Genomic DNA, 20,556 nt, shown 5'->3' on the forward strand with positions numbered 1-20,556 from the left:
TTGCAGCACAACTGGTTTTGTCATTGAACCATTATAAAACCTCAGAATCAAGGGAAGTAGAAGTCTGATAGGTCAAAACGTCATCTGGATATATACTTTGTAGCTGCATGTTAATTTCAAGTAATGTTTAACGTGCTTTGCTTTTAAAATAAATACTTCAGCAGCCTCTTGTAATGACTTCCTGAAGCTTGGTCCCTACGTGTTTGTCTTAGCTATTGTGGTGAAAAGCACTGTAAAGAAACTGCATGGATATTCAGCTGTAAGAGGGGAATGGTCTCAGTCACTGTCCATGACACACTACTAAACTCCTAAATAGTTATTTTAATTTTTTAATTCCATCCTTCTTGACAAAAGAAGGAAATTAAGTTCATCAGTGCCTTTTCTCCTATAATCTGGTTCTTTTGAAGAAGAAAGGGAAATAGGGTCTTCAACCAAGGAAAGATTTTTTTTTCTTTCCCCAAAGTGTCCTTTTCTTGTGAAAATTTTTATTGAGAAGAAGAACCCAGTGGCTTTGTAAAAGTTATGACTGGCAAATATCTTTCCTCTCCCATTTTTCACATGTAAGTACCTCCATCGCTTTTTAGGCAGTGAAAGTCCTCCCTTATGAGCTTCATTCACCACCTGGCTCCTCTGCTCTTTGACAAGGACATCCATGATGAGCTATAACATGTCTGCAAGATGAAGGACTGGTAGTTGGAAGGTGAGTCTCACTGAGGGTGTTAGGAGCACAGAACAGGTTGGCAACATGAACAACGTAAGCATCTCCCAAGATACACAGAGAAAGAATTCTGAATTTAAATGTTTGGGTTTCATACGAAGTTTTTTGGCTGAAATTTTGCATGTTTACTTTTTGAGGTCAAAAGGATTTTATATTTCCCAAGAAGAGAAAACTCCAACTTTTTTCCTCATAAGATCTCATAATTACCTTTTGCTTGCTCAGGGAAAACTGACACACAGGCAAGTGTAATACTGTTCCTACCAGCTCATCCTGATTCACTGTCAGGGTAGAAAGGGAGCTTGTGAGCCTGACTGCCAGTGACGTGCTGCAATAAAAGCCCTAGTGCAGACATTGTCTGAATAATATAAGGTGATTTATGGGGGTGTAACTTATTTTTCCTGCTGAACTAGAATAAGATTTACTGACATAAGTACTTTTACATCAGTAATAACTGTATTCACACTACACTTGTTTGCCATTTTAATGATATCAGCACAGTTGAAAAGCAAAACTTCCTAGTGTTGACAAGACCTAATCCACATATGTAAGGTAGCCATATTTTCAACAGCAACTGGTGGGGACAAGGGGGAGTAATTTATTTTGCTGAAAAAAACCCCAGTAATTTATACAGGTAGTCCACTCACTCTTTCTCCTCCATTTTCCCCATAGGTCTCACCCTTAGACAATAAGTTCAGGTAAGATTTCACCAGATGTTTACTGACAATACTGAAGCTAAATCTAACATTACAAAATTCACCTAGAATTTGGATGCAGTTTTAAAGGAAGTGAATGATAATAATTAATGCCTGCTGTTGAAATGTGCTTAAAATTCCATTGTTTGTTCTTTTGTTTCTTAACATGACTATCACTCTAAAATTGAGATAGTTTGGCACTCATTTATACACACACATAAAATTAATTTTGCAGATATCATGACAATGGAGTTGTACAGAACCACAAGATGCTGGTCGCCTCTACACAAGGCGAGACAACAAGTTGGATCATCTTCAAAGCAGAGATGTTGTTTTCTGTTAACAACACTCCTTTACCAAGATACAAATCCCCATGTGCCAGAGGACTCATGTGAATCTTTTTATGATATCTAATACATCACAGCTCGATACTACATTTGAGAATGAGGAGTTTCCAGGATGTTTTGAGGACCCATGAATACTATTCTTCCATCGGGGCAGAAGGACATATCACAAGACAGCTTGGACTTGTACAGAAGATGGGCCTGAACAGACTGAAATCCTGTAGATTACCGAGACTCAAGAAGACTGCAGTACACAATGACTGCTTTGGATCATAACCCATCTTTGTACATTGTCTCAATTTAGTCTTACCCTGATGTAAACAGATCACAAACCTTCTAGTAAATCTTCACTCAGACTGAAGACATTCTACAGCCTCTGGCCTGTAGGATGTCTGTTTGATAAAACTACCCAGGATTGGGTTTTGAGGGTTTGGTTGGTTTGTTTTTTGGGTTTTTTTACCTTCTTCAATAAATCTGATAAGCTGTCCACATGTCTAACAAGATGGAAATATTTCTTTTTCGGTATAACATCTACCATAGCTTTTCCTTGCTTTACCTTTAACCCTGAATGTATTGATGGGCACAAAGATATAAAGTCCCGGTCAAGATGAGTTATTGAAAGGAGCCTGAAGCAGAACAGATATATGTAGTCTCCTGAACAGTCCAGGGCCCAGCAATGTAGGATCGTTCCTCACAATGTATATGTTCTCATGTTTACTAAGCTTTTTCTAAGACAAAGCCTTTCATTTGTATCAGGATAACATTGAACCGTTAGGATCTGATGTCATGAAATACAGAGAAGACACCGATTTGCAGTGGAACTTCAGAATAGCTGGCAATTCTGAGTGCTAAATGACAACCGCTGTGTGGAGGTACAGCATCGTTGGCAGCATCATGCTTTAGAGGCAACAGTAATTCAAAATGCACAGTGCCTGCTCTTGTGGAACCTAATGGTCCCTGTATAACCATGGTGTCTTGGCCAACATCCCCCTTGCCAATAAAACAGCTTTATACATCCCCAGCTCTGTATGAACCACTGTAGAGTACATCAGAGCAGTTGATTTTGCCTGTGCAGTCCCTGCAGGATTCTACTTCCTCCTACCTTGCTTCAAAGCAAAAGAAGTCTCAGGGAAGCTGCTAGAGATACATTAGAGAAAATTCTGGTGTAAGCTGCAATGAGGTGAGCCCTCATCCTGTACTCCCCTGGGATGGAACCTGCTGATTTAAAAAGGGCTTTGGGGAATCTTTTCTGCAAAAAGAACACAGTGTAAAAACCTAATCTATTTCTTTCTATAATTTAGCCTATTGAATTATCTACTTTCAAATGCCAAGGACATTCTTCACGGAACAGATATTCCTTTATAGCAATTTAAATATGGTAAAAAAATTGTAAAACTTAAGAAATCCCTCACAGTTTAGGTTCAAAATCTCAGGTACTGCATGAAGGAGAAAACAGCTTTTGTGGTGTTTGTTAACTTCTGAGATGAAGAACTAGTGTTACCAATTTCAAGCTTCTCCTTTTACCAACATTTGTTGTCTTCAAGTAAGATTTCTCAGCGAGATTTCCAATCCAGAATTCTACACAGTGCCGTATTCATTTGGCATATTTACTGCAGCACTAGAAATACGATCAGGTTGGTTAAGAGCAGCAAAACCAATTGGTTGATTTACCTGGCTTAACTGCCTTTGGACATTTGGCAGGACAAGTGCAAACACAGTGGACAGCAAGGGGGAAAACAAAGCATCTGTTTAAATCAAGGAAGAGCCTTCCAGCTGAATGCTGCAGTAAAACCAAATAATTTATATTTCTAATGGCTCCCAGAGCCCTTCTCTCCTTTTGGTAGGTTGTATTTACTGGCCTCCGTTATGTAGTTTAGGTTCAAAAACATTCCACAAAGGCTTGTCTTAGCTGATAAATCTCCTTGAGAGAAGCCAAATATCTTTCACCAAGTAATTTAAAATACATTATCAGGGTTATTCACTGCTAACACAGGACTGTGAGCTTGGTTTAGGGTTATTTTCCTGCATTCTCTGCAGCAATCAACTTTTTGTGTAGCTTGGACATATATTTTCCTCCATATAATTTTCTTTAGGGAATACCAAACATCTAGTTCATACCACCACTCACTTTTGAAGAGAAGTCCATCATATTGCAGATGTGAGCCACCTGAATTGGAAAAATACTTGGCTACTTTGTCAAGAACAGTTTTTTCAGTCTGGTTATCACATCACAGAGATGTAAACCTTGGGCAACGCTTGGGAAACCCTTTCCACATGGAGTTATAAACAAATCAGACGCCTAAATTTGAGGCTTACCAGCAGCCAGTCTTCCCCTGCTCCCCAGAAAACATTCATTCATCATCATTGCAGGCAGTCTACCCATCAAGTGATCTAAAATAAATAAAATCACCGCTATCATTCCTGTTTCTCTCACAGTAATCAAGGTCCCACTCTGCTATACATTGTGTAAAGGATGACACCAGCAGTGCCCCTATTGTCAGGCAAATGTTGATCTACTCTCACAGCTAAATCCCCCAGGAGGCACACTGCTAGCTCAGCAGCCCGTTCATCAGGCCTGTACACTGAAGTTTGCTGGAGGCTGAGAGCCTAGAGAAATCCAGCATCAAGTCTGTGTACATAGGCAACCCTAGGCAGGCAGGACACAAACTGATCTGGTCTAGCCTAATCCAATAGACTTTTTTTTAACTACTTTTTTTTCTTTCTTTTTTAGAAATCCTAGGAACCATATTAATGAGCTGTAATAGGGATGGAAAACTCTAAGGCAGCTGACCCTCAGTATACTTAATGCTAACTCTCATGCTCACTCTCTCTTTGCAGTGTTGGTGTATTCAAAGTGCTTGCCACCAGCTTCTGAGCAGAAGAAACTAGAGTAGGATTTTGCATACATGCAAGAAAGTGTTTGTTAAATTGCCCTGTTACTGTCAAACAAATTCTCAGATGATTCAATTTGGACATTTGAAAGAAAGATGTGCCTTTTTTTTTTTTTTTTTTTTTTTTTAAAGCTAGGTAGATTTCTCAGTAGTATGAATGTACCTGTGTGGGACAATCCATATGATAAAAGGTTTAATCACAAAGGCCAGGCATTCATGGTTGGATTTCAATTAAAGTGCATGTTATTTATACCTTTTAATTCCTTGCCTCCAGACATATGCACTGACTACTTGATCACTGATGTAATAAAAGAAGGTGCACATGAAAAAGGATATGGATGAGAACAAGCTAGTTATTAACTATGATATTATTCATTGCATACTGTGTCACAATAGCTTCCATTAACTCAAGGTCACTCCTCCCTCCTCCTCCAGTCCATTCCCCTTCATTTCTGTTAGTAACTGACAACTTATTAACACCTCATTTGTAAACACTGACAACCATATGGTGTTATGACTCTACACTGCCAAAAAAACGTGTCTTGTGGCTGTTATTATTATTTGTATGAAGTTGGCACATGGGGCAAGGCCCTGGATGGTGATGGTGGGAATGAATGTGCTTCTCCATTCCCCCCTCCAGTCACTGAGTGAGCCACCCGTGGTGGAAGTTTTTGGTCGAAGATGGATTAAGCAAGAAAAAGTAGGAGTTCCTGGGAATGATGGAGAAGCCAAAAATAGTGTTCAGTTTCACCTGATTTTAGGTTATCACAGCTTGGATCCTTATGCTTGTTCTGCTCCTGATCATCACCGATACATAAATGTTTCCTGGCTTCTAACAGGACTTAAGTGCTTGCAGGATAAATTAACGTTGATCCTTAGAGGCCAGAAGAGAATTATACTGTGAGTCCATATTCCCTGCCCCACTCAGACCCTGATGACCTCACTCAGACATAGAACTCTCATCACATTTAGTTTTAGGGAAATTAAGTTAATCTCTGCTCAAACAGGTGATACTATGCTGGGGCTGCGGTTTTAATGCAGGGACCGCTGAATTTTTACTCAATCAGAAACCTCCGCAAGCTATTATGGAATGTTATTTCAGGAAATCTAAAATAAGACCTTTGTAATTCAGGGGTCTGAAAGTCAACTCAAAACCACAAAAGAAATTATAAATTGAGATAACAGACAGAAAATTCAAAACTAATGTCATGCCAAGATGCTTTATTATTTGCTTTCTGATTTTCGAGCTGTGGGGAAAGGGATCAAATCCTTAAGCTTCCACTCACAACTATAAAGCTTAAAAGTAATTTTTTTTTAAAATGACAAATGAGATTCTAGCATAGTCTATTGTCTTCTGGGGCTGAGAGAAGAGTAAATAGTTCAACATATATTTGTAACAGTGTAATACAGTCCATAAAGAGTTCAGTCTTTGGATGGAAGAATGTCAGCAAACAGGTAACCCTAAAAATTAAAAGATGCAAGTGGGCTGAACCCCACCATAATCTACTTTTAGATCTGGCTTTCAGATGGACTAAACATTTATAAGAAATACAATATGTACATACAAAGCAGTGTGTGTTAAAAGGATGAAACAGCAACAAGGTGACAATAATAAGCTGATAATCACAGTTTTGGAAGCAGCAACTATAACTGTTCTCAAGCTCATCCTTTTCTGACACAACACAATATGAGAAGTAGTGGGTATGCTCAGGTCAAGTGGCTGCCCAGAGAAACACAGCATCTCAAATATATTTCTTAGTAAGTCCAATGATTTTTCAGCTAAACCCATGTCTACATAACAGGGAAGATTTCCACTCACCACAGCTCAGAACCCCAAGGAAGATTTAGGCTTACACGTGTAAGACCAGTTACAAGGTAGTAAAGTGTCTTTAAGGCTTTCTTCTATATGTGGGTAAGCATATACCTTGATAAACCTTGTGGTCAAATTGATTTTGGAAAAAGGTACAAAAGCAGACACTTTTCTTTGCCCCAAGCAGAAAAAGAACTTGTGCACCTTTATCCATCCTCAGAGCAGGGTACTTTTCATAAGAAAAACCCTTCAAAGCTACCATGGTTTGAAACCCAAAAGTAAAATCCCTGTGAAAACTGAATATTGTCCATATCTTGAATTTTACAAGGAAAAGCACCAATAGGGTATTTGGCTTTCAGATGAGATATATGTCTTATGTACATTGAAGCTTCTTATAGGAAGCCACATATTGTGAAAAATCTTTAGGATCGGTCTCATAGTTCCAATATTTAATATTCTGTTTGAAAAGCCTTTCCCCAGGAGTTGCAATATATTTTATATACCAGGAAAATAATACATTCTGAAATATTTGGACAAGGAGGCCGTGACACAACCCCCAAAGGTTTATTATTGTCTTTTGGCTGTCCTGCAAAGCATGATTGAGTATTCTTGAGGAAACATGGGTTGAATCATCTCTCTCTCTGGAGGCCCCTGACTAGCTGTTTTACTATTGGTGAAATTACTTTTATTCACACCTCAGAAAGTGAAATGATCCTTGACCTTGAACTGGGTTTGTGCATCCCAGGAAGTAAGATAGCGATCCACCGTGTAAATCCAATTTGGGATTTGTAATTCAAGTCCACACCCACATGGGAGCAGAAGGACACATTCCTGTCTGACAATTTTCTGAACTGACATACTCAGAAGTTTCAGGTTCTGATTTTCCACCACCAGTGCAAATTAATGCAAAAGGGGTGTAACCAAATCAACATGACAGCATTTTAAATTCTGCTTTGCAGATTGATAAATAATGAGAATAGCAAAGAATTAAAGCCTGGTTCTGTGCAGAGAAATGGGCAAGTGTTTATTGACTTCTAACATGAGTGTGCATAGATATAGATATATGCAATTACTATTTTTCCTGATTATTATATGCAAAGATATTTCATTGGCTCAGACATGTTTTCCTTCCCCAGCTCACCACAAAACACACACAGTGAGAAACCCCCATGAACTTTTGGACACTTCAGATAATGACAATTTAAAGAATTCATGTTTGCCTGCATTTTAATAAGATTAGTGATACCTCACAGATAATTGTCTATTTCTTAACAGCCATTGCAATATAAATCCATTTTTCATTTTTAAATGTCCATTTAATCTTAGAAAACTCAGCTTTTGTTTGTCTAATAATCAAATGCTCTGTTCTCAATGCCTATCTTCAAACTTGTAAAATTAGCAATTATGTTCTTTGCCCTTTAATACAATACATATTTATTTTGGCATGAATCCTCATGGAGACGTCCTTAGCTAAAACAATAGGAGTGGACCACAAGAAGGATGAAGTCTTTTTTTCCATTTTCAGTGCACACTTTGTCCCTAAGTAGTGAAAGTGAGAATCCAAGATTTGATATAAAGGGTATCCCTAAACTTCAGGGAGTAATAGGACCATCTTCATTCAAGGAAGGAGCCTGGTGCTTTGAATTACCTTGCAGCAAGAATCATCAGCAGGGAAGTCCCTTGCTCTATTCACTTTCCAAGGCACCTCATCGCAAGTCTTGCGGCAGAAGCCATTCTACTGAGTCCCTTCAGTTGCCAGCTCTCGGGAGGGCAGCACTGACAATATTCATTGTAACTACAAAGGGACTCCAGGCTAGTTTTGTTCACTACATGAACAAGTGGGTACTGCTGTTTCCTCTTGCTTTTCATGCAGCTCACCCTATATGCATTTGCAGTTTCATCCCCCAGTATGCCTGTATTCCACAATACACCCATGTTCCCAGGTTAGTGTCATGGTCATTGATGGAAAATTCTACACAGGATCTGTAGCACTTATAGCCTGTAGGAGAAGATCATGTTTTGGCTCTTGACAAAGATTGTTCCCTTTATGTAGGATCGGCGTATTCCTTTTGGTCTTATGATTCATCCTATGTTAGGACATCAGAATAGACTACAATGAAAATGTAAGCTCAGGAACCTTCCAACCAGGTTCTAGACTTCTGCTTGAGACAACATATCATGGGTACTCATTCTTAATACACCTGATTGTGCTCTGATTGAGGTTGCTGTCAGCCACAGGCCTTGAAAACCCAAATCAACAGATGCTTCTCCAAATTAAATCTGCACACTTTTGGAGATTCTCCAAACTGAGTCTCTACCAACAGCACATTTTAGTAAACCAGATACCAGCACATAAATCCTATATCTGTTTCCAGAACCAAAGCCAAAACAGACATTACTAAGAGCTTCAGACTTCTTAGATTAACTTTTACAATGGACTTGGCAATAGCAAACAAGTATCATTTTGCGAAGAACAAAGAGTAGAGCAGTATTCTTGGCAGTCATATGCCTCAGTCTATATACCTGACAACTACAATGATAAATAGGGGGAAGAGGGTGACAAAGGTTTGTGCATAAGACTCTGTTCCTTGTTTTTTTTTTTGCTTGCCTTCAGGAATCAAATTTCAAAAGGAAGGACTGGAATAAATGCTTGCCCAATAGGAAAATGGGGAAAGATAGTATAGCCCAGAGGGATCACAGCTGCCTATGGAGCTACTATATTGTTGAAGGTACAGAATATAATGTTATTTTCATTATGAGAAGAAAATCTAGAGCAATATCAAGCTGTTTGCAAAGCATTATGTCGGTTTACCTTTCAGTTCAGAGTGATGGCTGACGTCATTATTATGAATGTAGTGCACGAGATTCATGCTGATTTTTTCCACACTCCTAAGTGTCAGCAGCATGTAATTTGTGATGGACTTTGTCTTTAAAAAATGTAGAATAAAACATTTCAGTAAGAGATAGAGAAAAAAGCCATCGCAAGCTTTTGTAGGCTCAAGTGGTCTACTACTTGCTTATTTCAGAGAGCAATCCTTTATCAGGATACACACCATCACCAGTACATCTGGTAGTAGGGAGTCTAGAACAGTTGTGTCAGCTTGGCCATACAGGTCAGAAATTTCCCTGAACTGGCTATTTGCATTTAGAACAGATCAGGCAAGTATGGTGACATGCTAAAACCACTTTGCCTAAGAGCAGTGATGGTGTAAATGGATTTCCCTCTCTGCTCCTGGTTTTCAGGAGCATACAGGTATGGAAAATTTTAATTTTTACTTCTCTGTATCACACTCCTAGTGTTTTACTCTGAGGTGGCTTCCAAGAAGAAGAATACAACATGCAGAAGTGTTTCCCAAAGATACTAAATCTCCCATTCTCTTTTCACCCGGTAAAAGCCAGTAGATCACTGCATTTCACCTCCCTATTGTGCCTATTTCAAACATATTTATGGGCTATGCTTTTGTCAGAGGAAAGGAGGAGCTAAACCCATTCCTACTTAAATTCTATTTTCCTGTCATGGCACCATGTTAAACTTATCCCTCTGCTCAACACACACTCTTTTTCTCCTAAAGATGTTCCTACTTAAAGCTGAGGCAAGGAAAATAACATTTCTTTGCCCAGTCTTCTTGCATGTACAGATACACATCCCCTCCCCCCCCCAAAAAAATCACCCATATTTTTCCTTATTCAAAAATGAGCTTATTACCAAACATGTCAGACTGACTAAGGAAACACTCGAGGTAAGGGGACGCCACATGCACCATATGGTACACGTCTTCTTGCAGCAGTTTCCAACCGTACAGTACAGATTGTACAACCATCTTTATAGAGCTTAGCCAGAATAACGCATTTCTTTTTATTTAACAGCAAATGCAATTGCCGTCTAGAAGAAACTGCTTTCTTGGCTTTGGAAACTAAAAACATTCCTGAAATTATTATGAGGTGAGATGAAAACAGAATTAAAAGAAAATAAGTGGCACATACTGCCAGGAGCAATTTCCAATAAAATTTGTACCAAGTGCCCTCGGAGGGAGGAGATGAGGACAGAAATCATGTTCTCCCTTTTTAAAGTCTGCCTTACATGTTGATTTAGAGACTTCTCTGAGCAGATGCTGGGTAAAGCTAGTCAGATATATAAAGGCAGGTAGCTAGATCAGAATGTCAGAAAGAAAAGTGCGTGGATTTATGGATCTTTTGAAGAACAGCTACAAGAGAACAGCCCTCTGCAAATACAGACTTTGTGGCTCACTGACCAGCATTCAATTAATCACCTGAAGAGGGGAGAGAAATACCATCATTCCTAACTGTTTTGTTAGGATGTTCATGCATCTGTTGCATTGCAATTTGGAGAAGTGTGTTTGGCTCCTCTCCTAAACAACTGTAGTCCTTTACTGTCAACAGAGGCCGAGAGTATATGTTTCTTTATGCAGGTTTAGTTGACCTACTATAATATTCCTCTATTAAAAAAAAAAAAAAAAATCAGGAGGTTATGTAGGACTGAAACCTCCAAGACTTTCTTTCCAGGTACCGAAATCTCCCAGCCACCAACACCACCTATTTCCACTGATAGCAGCTCTAATTACCCCCAAACAGGTGAAATTATGCCTTATGTTTCCTCTTCCTGAAAGTTAAAAAAGAAAAAAAAAGTTGATCCCTTTTAGAGATTGATCAAACCACCACATCTTTATCAAGTACTCTAACATTCACGCTAAGAGACTTCTGCTAGTAATGTACAACTTCATATCCTCATGAAATATGTAGTGGTTCAGAGCTGAATGTTCAAACTGAAATGCAAACAGGTGCCCTCCCCCTCCCCGAAGTAGCCTGAGATTTGCTTTTATTCTCTTTCTGCTGCTGACATTTTGCCACTTCAAAAAAGTCAAAACCATAATCTGTAGTGGAGGACTAGATCTTAGATCACAGACATAAAAGACGTAAGAGATCATCTTTCCAACAAGTGATAATAAAGTACCGTAATAAGAGATTAGTCAGACATTAAGCATCTCTCACTTGATGTCAGTCAAAACACCCTGGGTTAACACTTTACAAGAAAGTAAGAATTTCATAGCTGTGAAGAAGTCAGCACATACACTTTTTTTCACATAAAATTAGGAATGATCAGTATTTTCTAAATTCAAGTCTCAGATATATTATTTTTCTCACTTGTTTTGAGTGTATTCTTGCTCTGACCTTCCTCCTTCCACAGGCTGATTACTTTTTGTTTATAAAGATATTTACATAACCTTTTTAACCAAATCATAGTCATCTGAGCAAACAGCAAGTAGGAAGTTATTAAATGATAAAGCTCCAATTTCTGTAACTTTCAATTATGGAAACAAGATTATGTGAATGTCACAGGAAAAACACAATACAACGTTTGGGAAGTACTGTGTAGAACATTTGAGCATCTCTGGGAAACACATCAAGCTTCTCTGGATATTCCACAACCCTGACAAGCTTCTTTTACTTTAGAAACTTCAGTGGATGCTCTGAGGCTACTTCAGAGGACACTTTGCCAGGAAACAGAAGGCAGATCTCATGGAATACTTCAGATTTAGACTAAGGGGTACTGACAAAGTTTAAAATTAGAAACATGGTGAAAAGGAGACATGGAGAATCAGTTACGGAAGAAGATTTAATTTCAAGAATTTGTGACCTGATGGAAAGCACAAAAAGTGGCTACCAGAACAGGGAAGTTCAAAGAGTTACTGCAGTGTAGGTGAGATGCGCATTACAAATGCTAGGAGGATGGGCAGAAGACAGCAGTTGGGATTGCGACTCAGGATTGGGATACATTAGGCCCGTATTTAGACATGACTATCATCAACAGACCAAAAGAGGCACTAGAAAGATGACAGTGGAAGAGGACAAAGATTACTGTCACACCTCTTTGCACACCCAATCCACTCACCAATTCATCTTAGCACTTTTTCCACCAGACATTCATATTCTGTAAAGCCCCTTGATAGGAGAAACCAAATCAGAGAAAACCTCTTTAACCCATACATTAAGCCTGCTAACCTCCTCCACTGATAGCAACAATAGTTTATGATGTTGGAAGCTCTAAAACATTCCCTCCCAGAAGGCAACTCTGGAGGCACTTTTTGAAGATGATCTGAAATGCTGAGTGGAACTTGGTGAAAGCTGCTTTTCTCTCTTCCTATTGGCATAAGTCAACTGCTGTGCCTGTCAGAGGTGTTGCCTTCATATGACAAGACAAATCAACAGAGATCTTTTGATGATAGTTTCCCCAAAAGCCTCCATATATAAGCCCTTGAGGCTGTCCCAGCTTCTGAACCTTAGACTACCACCACCATCATCCCACAGGAGCACTGCAGATCCCACTCCAGTGCGCTCTTTGGAGAATTTCAGTGCCTCAGAACCACATGTTGGTCATGAAGGTGAGCCCACAGACACATGCAAGAACATCCCTCCAACAGCCCCTTCCCACAGCGGTGGTCGGATTATGCCAGCCCCTAACACCAGTTGCCCCATGCACACCTCAGCAGACTCTCAAGGAACTTCTCTTACCTTGAGTGGTAAGAGCTAATTTGCACCAAAAATCTATTAATTAAAAACAGATTAAAAAAAAAAGACCTATACTAAAGAGAAAACTAATTCTGTTCACTACAACAGACACACTCGCCCCTTTGAAAGAACATAGTCTCAGGAACTATAGCCTGGAAACTAAAAAGTTACTGCTAGCAAGGACAGATCAATAACACAATAAGTGTTCTGATTAAACTCCAAGTGGCCACAGTAAAATTGTTGTTTAATATTTTTGTTCAATCGAGATTTAAAAAAAAAAGAAATGGAGAATTGAGTATTAATGCAGCTAGCTATCATTAATATCAAAGCCCGCTAAAAAAATTTTTGTCCTCAGACTTCACAGGAATGGCACCTGCCACTTATCACTGCGCAGGATGACTGACAAACAGAACTCCCTAATTTAAAAAAAAAATATGAAAAAGGCACAGCCTCAATCTGTTCTGTGGTATGGAGAGATCTCTCCCATAACAAGGGCATCAGTGATTCCCCCCAGGTCCCACAAAGCAAAGACTTAATGACATTAGCAAGGGGGGCGGTGTGTGGAAATGAAAAACAAAGTAAAAAAGGCAGCTTTCCTGGTTATGTCAAGGTAATGAACACATAATGCTTCCTGTTCTCTTACAACTTCTTTTGATAATTTGTAGGGTATAAAGAAATAGATGTCCTTTCTTCGGTTTGCGTTCATTGCATGTCTGGACTGACACTGTAGGAGGCTGATACTCTGAAAGGGTCATGAAAGTATAGGCTCCCAGGAGCAGCAAGGCACCGCACTGCCAAATGACCCATTCCTGGACCCAGAAAAAGAGTCACTCCAATGGCAAGAATTGCCAGGGAGCTTAGGTACTTGATGATAAGTGTTAACAGCACTGCTCCATACAACAGCTGTGTGTCATAAAAAGAAACAGAACTCAACATCCAATAAGTTCCTTCCAGTTCTAGTTCCCTATGCAAGCAAATAACGTTCATGCACAGATCACTGTATGTTTAGTGGCTTCTCTGGACTGGACTTCCTGCATCTGTGGCCAGTTCTTGGCATTCTGCTGCTCTGCATTTCCAGCTTTCTTTTGTGACAACCTCTTGTTCCCTAACATTTCAGGGGCTCCATCATGCCTCCTTATCCCATGCCAACATTCCTAAATGCTTCCCTTACCATTCTTTGTCATTCCTTCCTTCCCTCCCATCATTTCTCTGCCCTGGAAGAAACCATTTGACATGTAAAGGTGAAGAGACAAGAGCTGAGATCACAGAATCACAGAACAGTTGAGGTTGGAAGGGACCTCTGGAGATCATCTTGTCTGCCCCCTCTACTCAAGCAGGGCCACCTAGACCCAGTTGCCCAGGACCATGTCCTGGTGGCTTTTGAACATCTCCAAGGATGGAGACTCCACAGCCTCTCTGGACAACCTGTTCCTGTGCTTGGTTACCCTCACAGTGAAAAAGTGTTTCCAGATGTCCACAAGGAGCCTTTTCTCTTTCAGTTTGTACCCGTTACCTCTTGTCCTGTCCTAGGCACCACTGAAAAGAGCCTGGCATTGCTGTAGTGGAAGCCAGAAATGGATATCATTAGCTTGCTGTTTAATTGATAAACAATTAGAAGCATGATTGGTGTTGAGATAATACAAAACAGAGGTATGGGATCTTGCTCTCTGCCCCTTTTTATTTTCATGTGTTCTCAAAGTCAGGAGGGTTCTACCTACTGATGCCTGGTACAGTACTTAACAGGATGGAAGTATTCATGAGTTTTCATGTTTAATGCAAAGAAAAACTGTACAGTGTTAAATAGGACCCTTGTAACTAAAGCTGTGGTATTGTTTGTGGGCTACTGACTTGAACTCAGGAATGAAATTTGAGCTAGCAAATTTACTGCTCCAGTCCACTAACACCCCCATAGGAAAACTAACTCCAGTAATATTCATGATCATCACTACATTGGATAAAGTAGCTGCATGTACATTTAAGTATGTACACACACAACAGCAGTAACTGCGGAAGTGCCGCATGCTGTCATGCTCTTGGGACTTGATTCTCTGTAACTTACTCAGTTTTTCTTGCTAGCAATGGAAAAAGAAATAATATTCCACCAACACCAATCACAAGAGCTTTACAAAAGAAGATGATAAAACAAATAAATAAAGGTTGGGTACTAGAATTCTTATCAGAAGAATATCCTAAAAAGACACAATTAATGTTGGATGCCACGGGGTTAGCTTCAGAGACTGCCTAAGGAGAGCCATTTGATCTCTGATCCTCATGCTGAGCTGTCTGGAGAAATGCCAGACTACCAGGTGTGGTGCAAGACTGCACAATGTAGACACCTGCTTGTTTGGGATTTAACACAGCCCACTCCTTTAACAAATAACGATCATGCACTGTACAGCTCATTTCAGATACATTAATGGCATTTGAACGTGAAAAAACGTTTGCCCAGAGACATCTACATGGAGGGGTTTTGAAGAGATTCCCCACAAAAACACCATGACACAGCTACCAGTCAGAGGTATGGCAGGATGAAATATTAACATACCCCGCACAGGGAGAAAGAAAACCAGCCCCACCACTGAAATCCATCCCCAGCACCCAGGGCTCAGCTGGCACATGTGTGGCAGGTAACCAGGCTGGCCGGAGAGCTGGTTAGCTCAGCAGCTGCAACCATGCATCGCCTGCACACCAACGTGATGAAAGGGGCTGCTGAGGATCCACATCACTTTCTTTGGCAGCAGACAACATGATCACGTGTGTCAATTACAGCTCTCTGCTGAGCGCCACAGCATTAAGTACTGAAAGGTGGCCAAACTTTTCCCCAGTTTTCCGTGAGACTGGCCCTTTCTATGATCAGTCCAGTGCTGCTTGGACACTGTGAAACAGCTGCTCTGCTCCAGTCTGGAGGGGTTCCTGCACTGCTACAAAATCCATCTGTGCAGTGCTTTGGGTCCTGTCTGCTGTCATCATTCCCTCCATACTGCTCAGGTACGCTGTGCTTCTGCAGAGAGGGAATTCTATTACGGAGTCACCCGTGTGTATTTCTGCACTCACATTTAACACAGTGTTAAGTTGTCCCTCATTCTCTTCAGATGGAAAAGCTCCACTGTGCATGCAGCTGGCAATATTCATGAAGTATGTGCAAAGCCCATGTCTTCCCCATATGCTGTAGAGCTTTTTTCTGTGCTGGCCATTCAGAGAAGGCACAGAGAGAAGAAAGGTGAGGTACAGCAGGGTAAAGGCATCATCAGTTCCTGGGTGTTACAGGAACACAGAAATATGGATGCTTTCACAGGGGCTCGGTACTGCATGAGGGGGAAAAAAAGAAAAAGCACTCAGTCTTCTGTGAGTGAATGTGGGAAAGCAAATTATTTGCTTCAGTGCACCCATAGCTCTCAGAAACTGCATAGCTATGTAAGTAGGGTAGAGGAATCCAGATGTACAGTGACAGATGAGGCCACCTCAAGGCTTTTGAGGAACGCAGGGAGAATTTCACTTCCCCAAGTATGAGAAGTTAAGCCTCTAACAGAGATACATAACTCCAACTATGGAAAGAAACAAGATAAAGATAAGGGACAGAAATAGAGGAGAGATCTAGACGGTCAAATTTGCAGTTTGCCAGGGAGAAGGATGGTGGCTGTGTTTCTGCAGCAGCAACTACTGCCTCTTTTCCATAAGCCCTCTCTCAGGCTCAGTTTTCCTAAACACAGCCAAAACATCACAGAGAATCACAAGCTGCTTTGTTGCCCCCCAAGTTGTCTGCTTTGCTGGCAAGTACCCTCTTTGTCTGTGCCTAAAACCATCCCTGAGAATTTTGCTGGCTAACACAACAGCAAAACCCACAGCACAGAACACAGGCATAAACAGGTGCTACATTTCTAAGCAAAGGAACTGTGTCCAGAAACCCGGGGATGTTCTCAGTTCTTTGGAAAAAAACCCTAGCTTCTAGTCAAGCAGGTGGCAGTGACAAGCAGGAGGGACCCATTAATGACAGGAGGCTGGCACTCAACCACACTGCTTGTCCCTAGGAGGACACTAGGAGGAAGGAGCTCCTGTCTGGCTAGGATGCTGACCGTAGAAACTAATAAGTTCACAGGGCCCAGACAGCAATGCTATGTTTCAGTCAAGCCATAAAAAATATGCTAACTCCAGCTCTAACATTATTGTTTGTAAAAATATTCCTACCAACAGGTAGTCCACATTGAAATCTACCAACATATTCGCTAGCTTCGTTGTGCTCAGCCAGAAATGACACGATGCAGATAATCAAGGCAAAACAGGACCATTAAAAACAAGTACATACATCTGTCAAATAACAATAAAAGCCCTAGTAGCTGTAAGTTTGTGCAGCATTTTCTTTAGTTAATAGCAAAATGGTTTTCCAAGACAAGAGCAGAGCAAGATAATTTTTCTTTTAAGTGTTATTTGGTGGTTTGTTTTTTTTTTCTTTTTTGCTGCTTCTTCTTTCCCCCCTTCCCCCTAGACAGGCTCTAGGCAGCCAAATTAATTACCCCCAATATGACACTTTCATTTCCACAAACAAACATACATCTTCCAGCTAATTACGGTAAGCTGTGTGCTTTGTAGCACTTAGAAAAAAAAAAAAATATTCCAACCCATTTCCCCCATCCATTTCCCTCTGCTCATCTGGCAGGAGAGGTGAGCCAAGGATTTCATAATGTCTATTGGTTTGCTAAACAAACCCAGAGAAGCCTGGAAAATGTTTTCAATATGAAAGAAACAGTACCAAGAAGAAGGTTTCAAAATGAATCTTTACTGTTCATGGCGAACAGAAGTTTCTGCCACAGAAATTCTTGCTTGTTCCAAGTAGTACTGCACCGCAGCAGAAAGCCACATTGATATGGTTATGACTCCCAGATAAGCATTTCTCTTATGTAAGGACATATCATTTCAGATCTTATCTACAGAGCTATTCTGCAAGAGAACTTTATGCTCCAGATTTGTCAAATCTGAAAATTCTGATAGCATTAGTTTCATTTTTATTTATGGAAAGAAGAAAAGATTGTCTCTTGCTATAGGGACATGGAAATGACAATCAAACATCTACAGTGTGATTGCATAGCTACAGCTGAGTAGATAATAGGCTCCTGGGTTTGATATTTTAATTTCCCTTCTGTTAAGTTATTTTTTTCCCCGAAGTATTTCTGGTCTGGAATGAGATTTTTCAAGCTGAAAGAGTTTTTGGGGTAGAAGGATTCCAACAAAAAGAAAAAAAAGAAAGAGAAGGTGGAGGAGGTGGCCCTCAATGTTTCATTAAACCTGTTATGAAAATTTTTTTCATAATTTCTGGGTTCATTTAAATCTCTTGGCAAACATGTCATTATTTTAAACTGGCAGGTACCACTTCAAACAGAAGGTACTGAAACTTTCTCTAACATCTCACATGGGACAGCTTTCAGTTGCCTATGCTATCCAGATAAGCTAGATTTCCTCTCAATAGCTGGCCCTGATGAGGGACTAGCTAGAAAGGCTGTTTGTTTCTTTTGGGAGAGGCTAGTCGTAAAACAGAGCAGCAGATCTCTATACTTATTTGCCTCAAAACCACAGAGAGGGAAGAAAAATGGAGCCCTTTGGTAACCTGCTAGTTCAGACTGTCATTTACCCAAGGCAGGAGACCTGATCTCTGCTCTTCCAGACTCAGATGTGGTACTAGAAAAGCACCTCTTGCATCTCAGATGCCCCCACTGCTAGTCGTGTTCCCTCACTTGCTCTCACGTGCCTGGACATCTGCCCATTTTAAATGGTGCACATACAGCAGAAGCAATGGAGAACAAAATTCAGAGCAGCCAGGAGATTACAGCATCTAGCCAGAAGGTGGGAAACAGGAGTCCATGTTCCTGGGCTGCACTGAGAGGAACAGGGGTTTGAATGTGAGCTGTCACATCCCAGCTGAACACCCAAGTCTGGTTATCTTGCCTTTCCTCATGGACGCAACAGGAAGAGGTCTGAAACTGCAAACTTGCTCTGCAGGATAAAACAATTTCTAGCTCTCTAATAGGACTGCTGCCATTTGCCCTGGCCCTTAACTCTGAGGGCCTCCTTGAAAGTTAATATGGTTTCTTCTTTCTGACAGAAGGCAATCTTTGACCTGAAGTGAAATCACACTGTAGAGGTTTATCTAGCAGAAATGTCCTTTCCCCTGGACCTGCTGTTGTAATCAATGTTGACAGCCTCAGGGAAACCCATATATCAGAAAAACCTCAGAAAACACTTATCACATTCTCACACCGTGAATGAGAGATGAGGGGACAATGTATGTTTTAGCTCAAATTATCTGCTTTACCGAGATTCAGGAATTGCTGTCAGCAAGTAGGACACCTGCTGGGACTCCAGGAAAGGAAATACCTATTCAACCATTGTTGAGCCATAATTGAAGGTTTAAGTTTACTCAAATGAGGTTTAAGAAGAGAGTCAGGACATTTTATCTGTCCTCTGAGCCCGTACTCCTTTTCTTGTTCCTTTGTGAAACAAAACCAATCTGTTGCATGATTTACCAAGCTAAAAAACCCAATGTATCGTTAGCAAATTAAGAGAGAATTAATTACCTTCCTCAAAGCAGAAACTGGTGGAACAATTTATATTCTAGGTCTTCAGTGTTAAACCTCCCGGAACAGTGCTACGTGCATGTTAAGCAAGGGTTTCTGTATGTATGGTAACACCTTTTCAATACTGCTGCTAATGGGAAAGTGCAATGCACTGAGAAGGACTGTTCTAACCTAGAGAGGGTTTATTATTTTAAATGGTCATGGCTGTGAATTATGTGTCTCTCTTCACATTAAGTAGTTTTAGAAAAAAAAATACTGATTAAAGATTTTTGATATAGACATAATTCTAACCTAAACCACTTCCACTGCACCCCATTTCTCAAAAAATTACACCCCCAAACATAAGTGCACTTCAGTGCAAATCTCTTCCTTGTCATTTTGCCACCATTCCCTAATTCAAATGAAGGTCTTTACCTATAGGTAAGTATTGTAAAAGGATGACATACAGCATTATTGTAATAAGACTGACTTATTTTCCTGGTCCTCATCACAGAACATGAATCCAGTTGACAAAACCAGATACAGAATTTAACTGTCTTTGTCACAGTCATTTTTGGTTACAAACAATGAAACTCCAAACACTGTATGAAATCTTTCATGGTACATCATACAGAATTCAAATCCCATCTCAGTCACAGTAGAACAGGCAATGTCTCTTCTGACTGCCTTCTATTTGTTATCTAGTCACTTATAATGGATTTACTGTTCATTTACCTTGGAATAGGCAGGACAACATAAGACAATGTAAAAGAGGACATGTGTTACAGAAAACAAAAGCACCCACTGAAATGCAATGCAGCAAGAAAGGTCTGGCTACCAACAAACTGAACACCAAAAAAGAGCAAGGCACCTATTGCAAGACAGGCCGGAAGCAAACAGCAGCAGCATATTACATCAGTGAACACATCTCCCCAGGCCTCTCCTTCCCTGTGAGCCAGTGGTGGTGATGGCCATCTGTATTCATGTTCTTGTTGAGGATTAGAGTAAGGAAGAAAGCCTGGCTGTGT

The 20,556-nt window shown here is 40.3% G+C and overlaps 1 protein-coding gene across 5 annotated transcripts in view; it reads right to left on the reverse strand.

Moving 5' to 3' along the window:
* LRFN2 (leucine rich repeat and fibronectin type III domain containing 2) overlaps positions 1–20,556 on the reverse strand; it is a 160,962-nt gene that overhangs the window by 118,050 nt on the left and 22,356 nt on the right. The window contains exon 3 of one of the 5 annotated variants that reach the window (XM_074863498.1): positions 4,071–4,145. The exons of the other annotated variants lie outside the window; for them this stretch is intronic. The gene's annotated coding sequence lies outside the window, so the exon portion shown is untranslated. The remainder of the gene's footprint in view (positions 1–4,070; positions 4,146–20,556) is intronic. 5 annotated transcript variants of the gene reach the window in all.

Source organism: Strix uralensis, chromosome 3, assembly GCF_047716275.1.
Source record: "Strix uralensis isolate ZFMK-TIS-50842 chromosome 3, bStrUra1, whole genome shotgun sequence".
NCBI lineage: Eukaryota > Metazoa > Chordata > Aves > Strigiformes > Strigidae > Strix > Strix uralensis.